The sequence below is a fragment of the Callospermophilus lateralis genome, chromosome 3 (assembly GCF_048772815.1).
Source record: "Callospermophilus lateralis isolate mCalLat2 chromosome 3, mCalLat2.hap1, whole genome shotgun sequence".
NCBI classification, from domain to species: Eukaryota; Metazoa; Chordata; class Mammalia; order Rodentia; family Sciuridae; genus Callospermophilus; species Callospermophilus lateralis.
The window spans coordinates 148,228,666-148,241,066 of NC_135307.1; the positions used below are offsets into that span (position 1 = coordinate 148,228,666).

At 46.5% G+C, this 12,401-nt stretch overlaps 1 non-coding gene across 1 annotated transcript; it reads left to right on the top strand.

Annotated features, from left to right (window-relative positions):
• The first annotated feature begins 7,762 nt into the window (after positions 1 to 7,762).
• Trnaa-agc (transfer RNA alanine (anticodon AGC)) lies at positions 7,763 to 7,834 on the top strand. The gene has a single exon. It is a non-coding gene; the product is annotated as a tRNA-Ala (tRNA).
• Positions 7,835 to 12,401: the final 4,567 nt, after the last annotated feature.

The following is a 12,401-nucleotide window of genomic DNA, read 5'->3' on the forward strand; positions in this document are numbered from 1 at the left end:
GGTGGGCATGCTGGATGGCAATAGTAGAAAACATGCGGCAGAGCAAACTGCTCACCTGACGGCCAGGAAGCAAAAGATAGAAAAAGAGAAGACAGGGCCAGGATCCCATAATCCCCATTTGGGGGAATGCCCTCAGTTACCTAAGGACTTTCCACAAGACCCCATCCCTTAAAGGTCCAGAGCACCTCCAAACAGCACCACCTTTGGGACCAAGCCTTTAACACATGGACCTTTGGGGGATACTTATCCAAACGGTGCAGTCCCTGACAATGCAGGTCTTGTGCATTCCACGGGGCGTCCTTTCCATCCAGCCCCACCACTCAACTTCACTTGTCCCACACCACACAACTCCCATGTGCCATCTCCAGTCTCATTCATTACTCAACAAGGTCTTGCAAAGCAGGTGTCATGGATGCTACAAATGGAGGAGCTGGGGTCCCACTGTCACACTGGATGAGAGGAGCAGGCGGGGTCCTGGCAGGCCCGTCGGACTCTCAACTAAGCCCCGGCCATCCTTGCTGGCTACATGACAACAGGCCTGCACCCCCTTATAGGATGAGGTCTCTCTCTCCTGTGAAGCTCACTCCTTTCCTCTTCATCCTGTGCCTCTACCGAAAACCCAGGGGATGACATGGAAGTTAGAGAAGATGAAATTACTTGAAGCCCAGGTTTTAGCTGTGGTCTTATTTTCTTCTGTGTCCCCACCAGGTCGCCCTTTCTGTGGGGAACAAAGGGAGTCAATCCCAGCATGGCCCCATCCATAACTCTTTAAAATGCCAGCCCAGGCCACACAGATGCAGCTCTCTTTGCCTCCTCACTGGGCCATCAATTGCACACACGTCAGCTTTGGTCACTATTGTCTATTGTTACCCTCCACCAATGTTACCCTCTACCCTAAAAAAAAAAAAAAAAAAAAAAATGGCCTCTGGTCACTACCTGTGTGACTCCAGAGGCTGATCAGGAAGGGCAGCATCAACGTTCAGTACCCATTTCTGGTGAATACAAAAAGCAGCAGAGGTCCAAGGCACTGCTATGCCAGGTCACCGGGCCAATGAAAACTGGCTAGTGCCCCTGAGAGTGTGCTCAGCAGCACAGGCACAAGATTCCCTGGGCTATCGATGTCAGCAACTGGGCTTCTGATTTTTTTGTGTTTGAAATCTTTCATGCTCATATCATTGAGCTTCCTTCTCCTGTGAATGACCCCCCAATCCCTGGTCAGACTGCATCTGAGAAACTGGCTATTTTCAAGCAACCAGAATTTTGGGGAGATATATATATATATATATATATATATATATATATATTTTTTTTTTTTTCCTAAATAATAAACTGAACTTCCTCCAACCCCAGTTTTCATGGGGACAGAAAAGGAAGTCCAATGGGGACAACTCAGCTGAGTGTCTGGAAGTGAATGAGGCTCCCCAGGCCAAGGACTTACCAAAGGACACAGAGGTGATGGGACTCAACCAGCTCCCAATTTTTTCATGAACTTTCTGTTTTTAGAAGCTTTAGACTTACAGCAAAATCAAGCAGATTAAACATGGTCCCCACATACCCTACACCCATTCTGCCCTTTTATTAGCATCTTATGATAGTATAGTATATCACAACCAATGAGGCAAGATTGATCCGTTGTTGTTATTAAGGCCATAGCTCATTCACATTTCCTTGGTGTTCTCCTAATGGCCTTTTCTGTTCCGGGATCCCATCCACGACACCACATCACATGTAGTCATCATGTCTCCTCAGGCTACTCCTGGGCATGACAGTTTCTTGCTTTCTTTTTGATGACCTTGACATTTTTGGAGAGTGCTAGGGAGATATTTTGTAGAATGTCCCTCAATGGGAATTTGTCTAAAGTTGGTTGTTGTTGTTGTTGTTGATGATGATGATGTTGTTTATCCTCATGATGAGACTAAGGTTATAGGTTCAGGGGAGGAAAACCACAGCAGTGAAGCACACCCTATGGGCTCGACTCACTGTTGATGTGGCCCTTGACCACCAGCTGAAGCAGTGTCTGTGGGGTTTCTCTGTTTTCCCTTTGCACATTGTCAGGAAGTCACTGTGTGCAATCTGCATCTGAGGATTGGCAGTGATGCCCATTTGCTTGACCCTCAGGTTGCTATTAGCCCCCATCAGTGATGACCGCTTCATTCAAGGCTGTATCTCGCACCCTGCTGCAACGCCTTGCTCCAGCCCCGTGTGGCTTTTGCCTTCTACCTCCCCACGAACACAGCAAGGTCAACAGCTCCCTGAAGGTAAGGTCCAACCTTCCTCATTGGCTTGTGTGTGTGCCAGAATCCAGCATGATGGCCGAGTTTCACACCATGAACACCGAGATGCTCACTCCTGAGAGGTCCTGGTCTCCTCAAGGTGATCAGATGGCAGGGAGCAATTCTCAAGCCACAGAGGTGAGATGAGAATGTTCATATCTAGACTCCTGAGCTACAAAGCCCACTCCTAAAACCCAGACCACAGTCCAGGCAATGACAGCCCCTCCAGAAGCAGAATAGCTTCCATATCACAAACACCAGCAAAGAGACCCTGGAGACAGCCTGTGCCAGGCTGGCTCTCAACAGGCCTGGGAGTGTGAGGACCACTGCAGAGCCAGCCCTTAGACCCCCACACGCTGGGGACAACAACCCCAGGCTCTTCCTATCCAAGGGGTGCTATCTCCATTGGATGTCCTTTCTGGTCCTCAGGCCATGTGATGAAACTGTCCTGTTCCCAGGACGGGGCCAAGAGTGTACCCAGAGCGAAGCTGGAGACATAGAATCTCTAAGGCCACAGCGGGCTTTGTCACTTGTCACTATCCTACTTCACAACCCTGCTCATCTCTTGGGAACAACTGCAGAAAAGACATCTGGAGCAGAGCTGTGTCCTGACTCTGGTTTTTGTGAAATGGGGCATAGGTTGTGGAGCTGGTAAAACATCATTTGGCCATTTTTACTGAGCAGCTGCTGAGTTCTGGGCACGGTGCTGGGTGCTGGGACCCAGAAGTAACCCTAGGTGACAAGGCATAGATGGAGCTGGGACCCAGTGAGCAGCCCTACCCAGGGACAGGGCAATAGATGGCATGTAGGTAGAAGAGGGAGAAGCTGTAAAAATAAAACTTACAATACGCACTACAGATAGTCATTCACAGCTTTGAGGGAAGAGAGCAGAGAAGCAAACACCTGCTTTCCATTGGGTGGTCATTCAGCTCCCAGGACAGTGACAGGCAAAAAGTCCCTAGAGGGTGACAAGACATACAGATGGGGCAGAACATCTCAGATAGGAAAACAAGATGCACCTGTAATTCATGCTCAGCTAGTCCATCCCTACATTTGTAGAGGCAGCCTCGGCAATGGAGAGCACAGCAGAACCATCACATTCACAAATGTCACCAAACACACCCACAGTAGCAAAATGCCAAGGTGACAGGGAAAGACCATCAGACAGCTCCCCTGGCTGAAAAGATGACAAGACCACAGGGAAGCTTTGGTTGGAACAGCATGATATGTCACAGAGTGTAAAACAATCCCTGAGTGTGCAGCCAGGAAAGTGGGCTCTGACCTCTGACATGGGGGACCCTCCGGAACACCTGAGAGGTTAGAGAGGACATTTTCTAAGATCCCCTCAGTGCTGCCACCGCTAAGAGGCTGACATCATAAATAATGCCCACGATCAGCTGGGGGAGAACAGCACCTGTCACCCATTCCCACAAAGAGCCATGCTATGGTCTGATGAGCCAGAGAAGCCAGGGTCCAGCTGGGAAAGGCTCTGAGGACCTACAGGGTCAAGCCTGTTGCAAACATAGGCTCTGCTTTTGCCACCTCATGACGTTGGCCTAATACTCATCTGACATTCTATTTCCTTATCTCGAGAGGGGCTAATCGCACTGAGTGCCCTCTCCCTGGAGCTCCTCTTCCAAACCAGGAGCAGCTGCAGGTAACACCATGCACAGGTGAATGACTCGGAGGACAAACACCACCAACCCAAAATCCATGGTCCTGCTGGGCTGCACCTCCCTTATAGGATGCTGAGGAGGAAATGAGCTCATGTACATGGGTGAGCTGCTGCTCAGAGCGGTGCTGGCCACACAGGATGTCCTGAGAATACCGAAGTCTCCAACAGGCTGCCACACAACAGGACTCCCACAAAGGTTTAGAGGACTCCATGGCCACAGTGGTACTCACTGAAGCCAACTGTCTAGCCCATGAGGCCAAGGTGTCATAAGGTTGGCAGTCTCTGTCCTCTGCAGGCAGTGACATAGCCCCATTCTGGTGGCTCACAGCCAGTACAAGAGTTCTGAGGACAGCGGGGGATGGAGCTGGAGCAAATTCTGTTATGGTTTGGATAAGTGTCCCCCAAAGACTCATAAGCTAAAGGTCTAGATACAGTCCATGGCACTAATGATAGTCAAAACCTTTAAGAGGTGGGGCCTAGAAGGAAGAAGTTAGGTCACTGGGGGCATGTCCTTGAGGGGGATACTGGGACCCCAGCCCTTTCTTTTCTCTCATTGTTTCCCAGCCACCATCAGATGAACTGGTGGAGGTTGGCTCCACCACGTGCTCCTCACCACATGCTGCAACAGACCCAAAGCAACAGAGCCAAACAACTATGGACTGAAAGCTCTGAAAGAGTGGGCCAAAATAAACCTTTCTTCTTCTTAAGATGATCAACTCAGGTATTTTATCACAGTGATAGAGAGCTGATTAACACAGAGTATGCCAGGGCAGGACATGGGAAAAGACAAAAACCCCCTCCGGGAGCTGGGGTGATGGGACCTGCCTGGACAGAACCTCCACTTATGATTCGGGGGCTGCCAGGAATACAGGACTGACCCAAAGGAATTGTTCATGTACACTCATTCCTTCTGATCATTCTTCTTAAAGCTCTTTAGTTTCTTACTTCATATAAATCACAACATTTGATGCTTCAACATTTGGGTTATTTGTGTGATTTTCTTAAGGACAATGCCTCCTTTTATATGCAGGGGAAAGCTCATTTTATCTAGGTAACTTAACCATACCAATTAAATCTGGATAGATTTTACTATCTTTCTTGGGTTTTACATAACTTGATCTCATTTAGAAAACAGAGTTTGTGTCTAAATATTAATAAGTATTCATTGTAATAGCAAAATTTAATTATTTTACATTAAATGTAATCTTGATTCAGATAGTATTGTTCCAGCAATAATATAAGCCATGAGTTGGTCAATTCAAAGTTTTCCTTGAAAATTCCAAGATGACGTGCTGCACTTTTTAAAAACTTTTTAATGAAAAACAATATATGTATAGTAAAGCTCTATATCCATGCATTCATCCATACAACCCAACATCCAGATTTTTTAAATGCAGCATTATTAGCACCTGCAGAAGGTCTGCTGCTCATGCCTCCCCTAATTACCATCTCCCAAGAACAACTGATTTCCAACACCACAGATAAGTTGCCTGTTGACTTTCACATAAATGGAATCGGCAGTCTGGACTCTAGTGTTTAGGTATTTTCACTTGACACTATGTTGCAGGATGCATCCATGCTATGACATTCACTTGTGCAGAGTTCATTCTCAGTTTGCTATATAGTATCTATGCAGGAATAAATCTATGTCTTGATCTGCTCTTCTGATGGTTATCTGGCTTGTTTGCATTTTGGCAATTAATCATACTTTGGATGTGTCCCTTAAGGACTGTATCAGTTCCCTTGGGCTGCTATAATGAATAATCATGTATCTGGGTGGCTTCAGACACACATTTATATTCTCACAGTTCTGGAGACTAAATCTAAAAGAAGTTTCACTGGGTAGAAACGTGTCAGCTGAGCCACAGTCCCTCTGGAAGGTGGTAAGGGAAAATCCATTTCTCACCTCATCGGGTTTCTCGTGGCTGCTGGTGTTCCATCAGTCATGACTGCATCACTCCAATCTTTGCCTCTGTGCTCATGTTGGCTCCCCTTCTGCATGTCCAATCTCCCTCTGCCTTTCTCAAGTGGCCACATGCACACTGCACTCAGTTTAATTGGGATTGGGACTGCTGGTAATAGAGCATATGTAAATTTAACTTTAGTTGATCTGCAGTTTCCCAAGCACTTGTAGGAATCTATGCCCCAGTGAGTTCCAGTTACACCACATCCTAACGCCTGCCATTTGCTGCTCTTTTGATTTTAGCCTAGTGGATGTGTGATGGTCTCACACTTAACAATTTAGTTTGCCTCTTCCTAACAGCTGATGGAGTTAAGCACCTTTTCATCTCTTTATCAAACATCGTGTGTGTGTGTGTGTGTGTGTGTTTGTGTGTGTGTGTGTGTGTGTGTGTCTTTTGCTCCTTTCCTTATTAGTTTGTCTGCCTTTTTTATCATTACTTATATAGTGCATTATTGTATTTTAAGTGAGCTGTTTGTTAAAAATAGGTTCCACTACAGACACGTGGGGGAAATAAAAGTTCTCATGTCAAAAGTTTCTGGGGGAAAAAAAAGTTTCTGAGATGTAAGGTCCAGTAGAGTCTAAGAGATCAGTTAGTTGACATGAATTCTAGATAATGAATACTCGGAAGAGAGTTCGGGTCTTGGTCAGCTTGGACAGTTTCCAGTAAGGAATATTGTGTGATAGCTTGGGGACCACTGCCAAAAAATGGATGAGTGGAATGAAAATCAGTCCCATGTTAATGTCTTCCAAAATAGCACAGCATGTCTATCTCCCTTTACTTCCTGGCAACCAAAACTAATTTTACCTAAAAGAGGACAAACTCTTATGTGTAGCTCCACAAATACATGTGAATTTTATGAGACTTTCCTGGTTCCATAGGTACCTTCAGGCAAAGCTATGCCTGACCAAGTCGGCACAGTGATGGCCCATGTCCAGAGTAAGGCAGTGGCTCCCTACTGCAGACACCTCCCTTGAGTAGAGAAAGGCAGAGATACCACCAACTACAACCAGCAGTATTTCTACTGTGAAATAATGAGAGCTTAAATACATCAGATTTAGGCTTCTCTACAACATAAGGGAAGAAAGAAAGTTTGGGACATCAGTCAATGTGAACCACACTGTAATATTATGTGTCTGATGAAAACCATGAAGATGGCAGAAAGTTCTGCACACAGGGATGTCTCCCCCCACATAATTGCAGCTTTCTCCCCTTCAGATCCTCATTTCTAAACACCCCAATAATCAACAGGCTGTCCCTAGTTATGGGGCTTGGAAGTAACAAAGGCAGACTTAGCCCCTTCTGAGCTCCAGCAGACATTGATAAAGGGAACCATGGACCTCATGACAGGGATTACAGTCCTCTACCTCTGCCCTGAGCCACAGAGGAAAAGCAGACTGATTGCATCTCTAAAAAGGAGCACAACTTGGGCCGGAGTTATGGCTCAGTGGTAGCATGCTTGCCTGGCATGCGTGAGGCATTGGGTTCAAGTCTCAGCATATAAATAAATAAATAAAGGTCAATCAACGAATATATATATATTTTTTTTTAAAAAAAAAGGAGCACAACTTATCTATAAAACTGGGATTTCCCACAGCTTGACATGATCAGGTCATCGCCCAGAGATGAATGGATACCTCATCCTCTTCAGGACTGGATGGGAATGGAAGGGCCAGAGCTGCAGGCATCCCAAGGGCTCTTGGTCACAAGATGGATGCATCATAGTGCACATCTGCAATCCCAGTGACTTGGGAGGCTGAGGCAAGAGGATAGCAAGTTCAAGGCCAACCTGAGCAACTCAGTGAGACCCTGTCTCTCAAAATTAAAAACAAAACAAAAAAGCGGGGGGCTAGGGAAGTATAGCTCAGTGGTAGAGTGCTTGCCTAGCATGCATGAGGTCCTGGGTTCAATCCCCAGTACTACCAATAATAATAAAAAAAAATAAACAGGAGGCCTGTGAATCAGCTTCCTACAGTGCAGTGTGGGTTCAGAATATCTGACCACAGGTGCAGCTCTGCCCTGACCTTCCCAAATCTCCTTGTCCAGTGAAGAAACTGCACTCCTTTTTCCCAGTAGAGACCAGAAAACCATCAGAAGGCCCTATAATGACTGCCTGTGTCCCTAAACAGCCCGAGGCCAGTCATGAGGTGGGCAAAGAGGTGTACCACCCTCTGCAGCCCTGGGTCCCTGTCCCACTGCAAGTCTCTCCCGCACACTGCCTGTGCTCCACAGACAACGGGAACCAGCATGGGGTGAGGGGTGTGGAAGTCAGCAGAGCAACATGGGTTAACTCTGTGAGAGCAAATTAATAATGTGATGTATGGTTTTGTCGTGGATTTTGTTGTGCTTGTAAGAGAACAGGGCAATTTAACCTAGAAAGCCTGTGAATCTCTAAAGGGTAAAATGAAACATTCGTGCGAGCAAGGCTGAGACTTGGCAACCACAGCCCCCTACAGAATGCAGTGGGAAGAGAGGCTCCTAGTGTCCACTCCCTCGCCCTGCATCCTCCCAACACCCCTCCCTGAGGACCCAGACCTGCCCCCTACCCTTCAATGTGCCCTGTCCTGTGTCCTCCCCGCCCCTCTAGGCACCTTCACCTCACCTCTGAATGTGCCCCTCAAAGGGCCCCTGTGGAACCCCTCCCCCATGTCCCAGCCTGTCAATTCAAGAAGCTTGGTTACAGAGAATTTTCTTGGTAAACTGTATACATTATTGTTGCCCCACCTGCTCTGCTCCTGATCCACAGCAAGGACTCTCAGGGCCATCCAGGGCAGCTCCACTCCTGGATGGTCAGGAGGCATCCCTCCTCCCCATTCACCATCTCCAGCTCTGACCTACACAAACCACAAAACCCTGATGCCCCAAACTGGGCACTCCCGGTGCCCAGGGTGCCCCACTCTTGGCTGGCTCTTCTGTTCTGAAGGAGCAAATACATACTTTTCCAGAATAGGGCCCATGACCAGACCTCAGTCACCCCGGCACTCTTGCATCTCCTGGATTATGCTTCTCTAGGAGGACCCTGGTCCCAGAACCAGGATGCCAGCACATGTTCTCCAGCAGCTCCTCTCCACTCCCTTCCCATCTATAGCTAGGAAAGACTCTACCCATCTATAGCTGCGAAAGAAGAAAGATGGATCCCAGCAGGTGCTCAGAAAATAAATACCCGATGGATGGATGAATGGATGGATGGACGGACAATACTCCCAGCAAAGGGATCTAGGAGTACCTAAGTGAAGAACACTTTCCCTCAGTTCTAGCATTGCAGAGTCCTCCAGTATCAAAGGATATGAGTAACAGGGGCAAGGTAAGGGGCTGCCCTTTAAATGCCCAGCAACCCTCTATTTCCATACCAGATAAACCTTCCTACGTGATGGAGAAAAGGAACAGCACATACAGAGACTTAAGGAAAAGGGTCCTAAAGCAAGGCAGAGAATGCTGCCAGCCAGGGGTCCCCCAAGGCAGTTCCCCACAGGAAGTCAATGCAAGTCAGAGGCGGCACTGCCTCTGGGTGCAGCAAATCAACTGCAGTAGCACAAGTCACCACTGCTGATTAAGCACACACCCGCCTGTGATCAAGAAGAAAACCATTACTTAATAAAATGCAATTAATTTTGAAGCTAAAATTGGTTGAAGCCCAAGGGAAAGTCAAGATCAGTAGTTTCCAAGCTAACACAAAGATGTTCCCCAAAGAACCAAAGGCAGGCCACACATCCAACTTGAAATACCCTGACACACTTCCCTCCAGCTGCCTGATTCTAGCACTCGAAGGGAAGTATCTTCACAGTACAAGTGCACAAAGTGAGGCACATCTAGTAGGGACTGTGAGATAGGAAAACTTCACCTTAGCCTATTCCTGGAGAAACAGCCACCATGTTGACTAATGAAGTCCCACCCCAGAGGCTCAGGATCTAGAAGTCAGGCCAGGAGGACAGCACTGGGACCTGTAGCTAGAATCAATTCATCCATCAGTCAGCCAACTGCTTTCACTGTTGCCATCTAGAATCTGAACCAGCTAGAGAGCCCAAAGTGGTAACAGGTATTTAAGATGTCAAACAAGCTGAGGAGAACACACATGTACACACACACATGCACACACACACACACACACACACACACACCCTAACCTGTGACTGTACTGACCAAGCACTTCACTGTAACAGAATGTTTGCACACATCTAATCTCATGTCATACTCACAGTCATTCGGTAGCCACTAAAGAAGGAAGTACAGACCCGCATGTGCCCTCCTTACGATGAGTCAAGTCAAACTCTGAGCAGTGGCATTTCTACAGCTGGCGGGTGGAGGCCAAGCCTGGCTTTCTCAAGCTTCTGATTTCTAATACAAACCCCAGCTCCACTTCACCCCACCAATGACAGCTGTCACCAGCTCTGGATAATATGGACAGATGTTAGAGCACATGGCTCACTTACTACACCAAAGGACTGAGAAACACACACGGCATTTTATTTGAACAATACACACACTTGCTGTCAGATCCAAAAAATCCATCATCCCTAAATACATGCATTCAATTAATGGTCTTCCTATTTTTGAAATGATACATTTTTCCATGAAATTAATAATTAAACAAACTGGGGAAAACATGTATGCATGTTTTTTAAATTAACAATGCATATAATAGTTCAGAGAAATTCCTAGTTAGAGCTGCTTTGCTGGGGACAAAGCCCAGAACTATAAAACCAACCAAACACATACAGACACACACATAAACACACACACCCCCAACTTAAAATTTTAGATGTCCATACTGTTCTTCTACTTAGTATTTACTAATGCATCTTTGCTCAGGATAAGTGGCTGAGTGGTTCAGAACAAATGTCTCCTTGCACAATTGTTTCTAGGGACAAGAAGTGCAAAGTATTCATGATCACTTCGAGTACAGAAAGGAAACATCTAGGGACCCACCAACAATGGCTGTTTTCCTGTATGGCAGGCCCTCAAGGCTTCTCCCCATCTCTGTGAAGAGCCCTGGTTATCTAGGACACATCCTCGACTCTCCAACCACTGGGCAATAGGTTCTCTAGGCACACGTTGAAAATTAACCACTATACATGTCACATGAGTGGTCACAAGTACTAGTCATACTCACCCAGTTGAAAAACAACTCTAATGTAAAATGGGTTCCCATAGGCCACAGGTATGGAACATGCTCTTCACACTCTCCTCTCCCAATTCAGGCTCACATGTGGCGCTGCCCTCCAACAGCAGTGTGCCTTAGGGCAAGTCACAGCTGCCCAGTCCTCAGTCTCCTTGCTGAGAAGTTAAGAGGAGGCCTGCTTTGGGGGTTTAGTGGGAAATTACTTACAACAGCAAACACAGAGGAACAGAACTCAACACACAGAACTGCCCCACAATGTGATTTTAATTACACTGGAATTAAATGTTGGAGTGTTTCAGTTTCCAGAAAACCTTAAGATTTTTTGCAGTCAGTCAATGCAGGAATCTCAACTGCATATTTTTTTTCTTTCTTAGTTTTGATCCTTCAAATACAAAACAACAGATGTAGCACCTTACACTGGAACCTCACTTCAGAGTTTATGAAGTGCCTATATACTTTCTTACTGGGCTGTAGTTGTAACTCCCAAACCTGACCCATGCAACTCCCAGCAAAAAAGGAGAAGCCATAACAGGCCTGAGACTACACAGGCACCCCATGAAGACCTTGCTGTCATAATGATACCCTCACCAAGTCAATTCTGAATTTCATTCGTGCATCAAAACAACCTTGAGCAAGAGGTACAATGGATGGATTACAGATACTAAGAAAGGCTCCCAAGGTCCGTGATTTGCAGACATCCCAGGGATTAGCAGCACAACCAGGCTGGAATTGAGCTCTTATTATTCTAGATTCCATCCTGGTTTCCTATCTTACTCTGGCTTTCTCATAAAACCAGAGTGCTTCTCCTGGCCAGGTCAAAACACAAGCAAAAGAAAGGCAAGAAAAGGAAAGACCAGCCAATAGGACAGACAGAACAGCTGGGACCTGACATGAGGTACAAGACAAGTTTAGAAACATCCAGATGGAAGAGGAAGGGAAACTGGGAAAGAGGGTACCCCTTTCCCAGTGTATGTGCATCCAAGATGACTTCAGGGAGAATGCAGGCTGGCTGGCTCTAGAAGCAGGGAATACCTGACAACCAAAACAACCAAAAAAAAAAAAAAAAAAAAAACTAAAGGAATTTCATTGCAAAATCAGAATGCCCACTCCGTGGGATGGATTACTTTCCCAAACAGTTTCTTCTGTCCCATGTGAAAACTGGCTTGCACTGTACAATCCACAGCTCTATCCTGCCTCCCCAGTGAGCAAAAGAGTCTGTGCTCACTTCTAGCAGGGATCCAAATGTGAATACAGCTTGATGCCTGCTCTGGGTCTCAGGGAAAGGAGAAGTGGGGAGTCAAGCAGGGTGAAAGGCAGAATGATGCTCCTGCATTTCATTCATTCTTACATTCAAACAACAACAGCACTGAGGG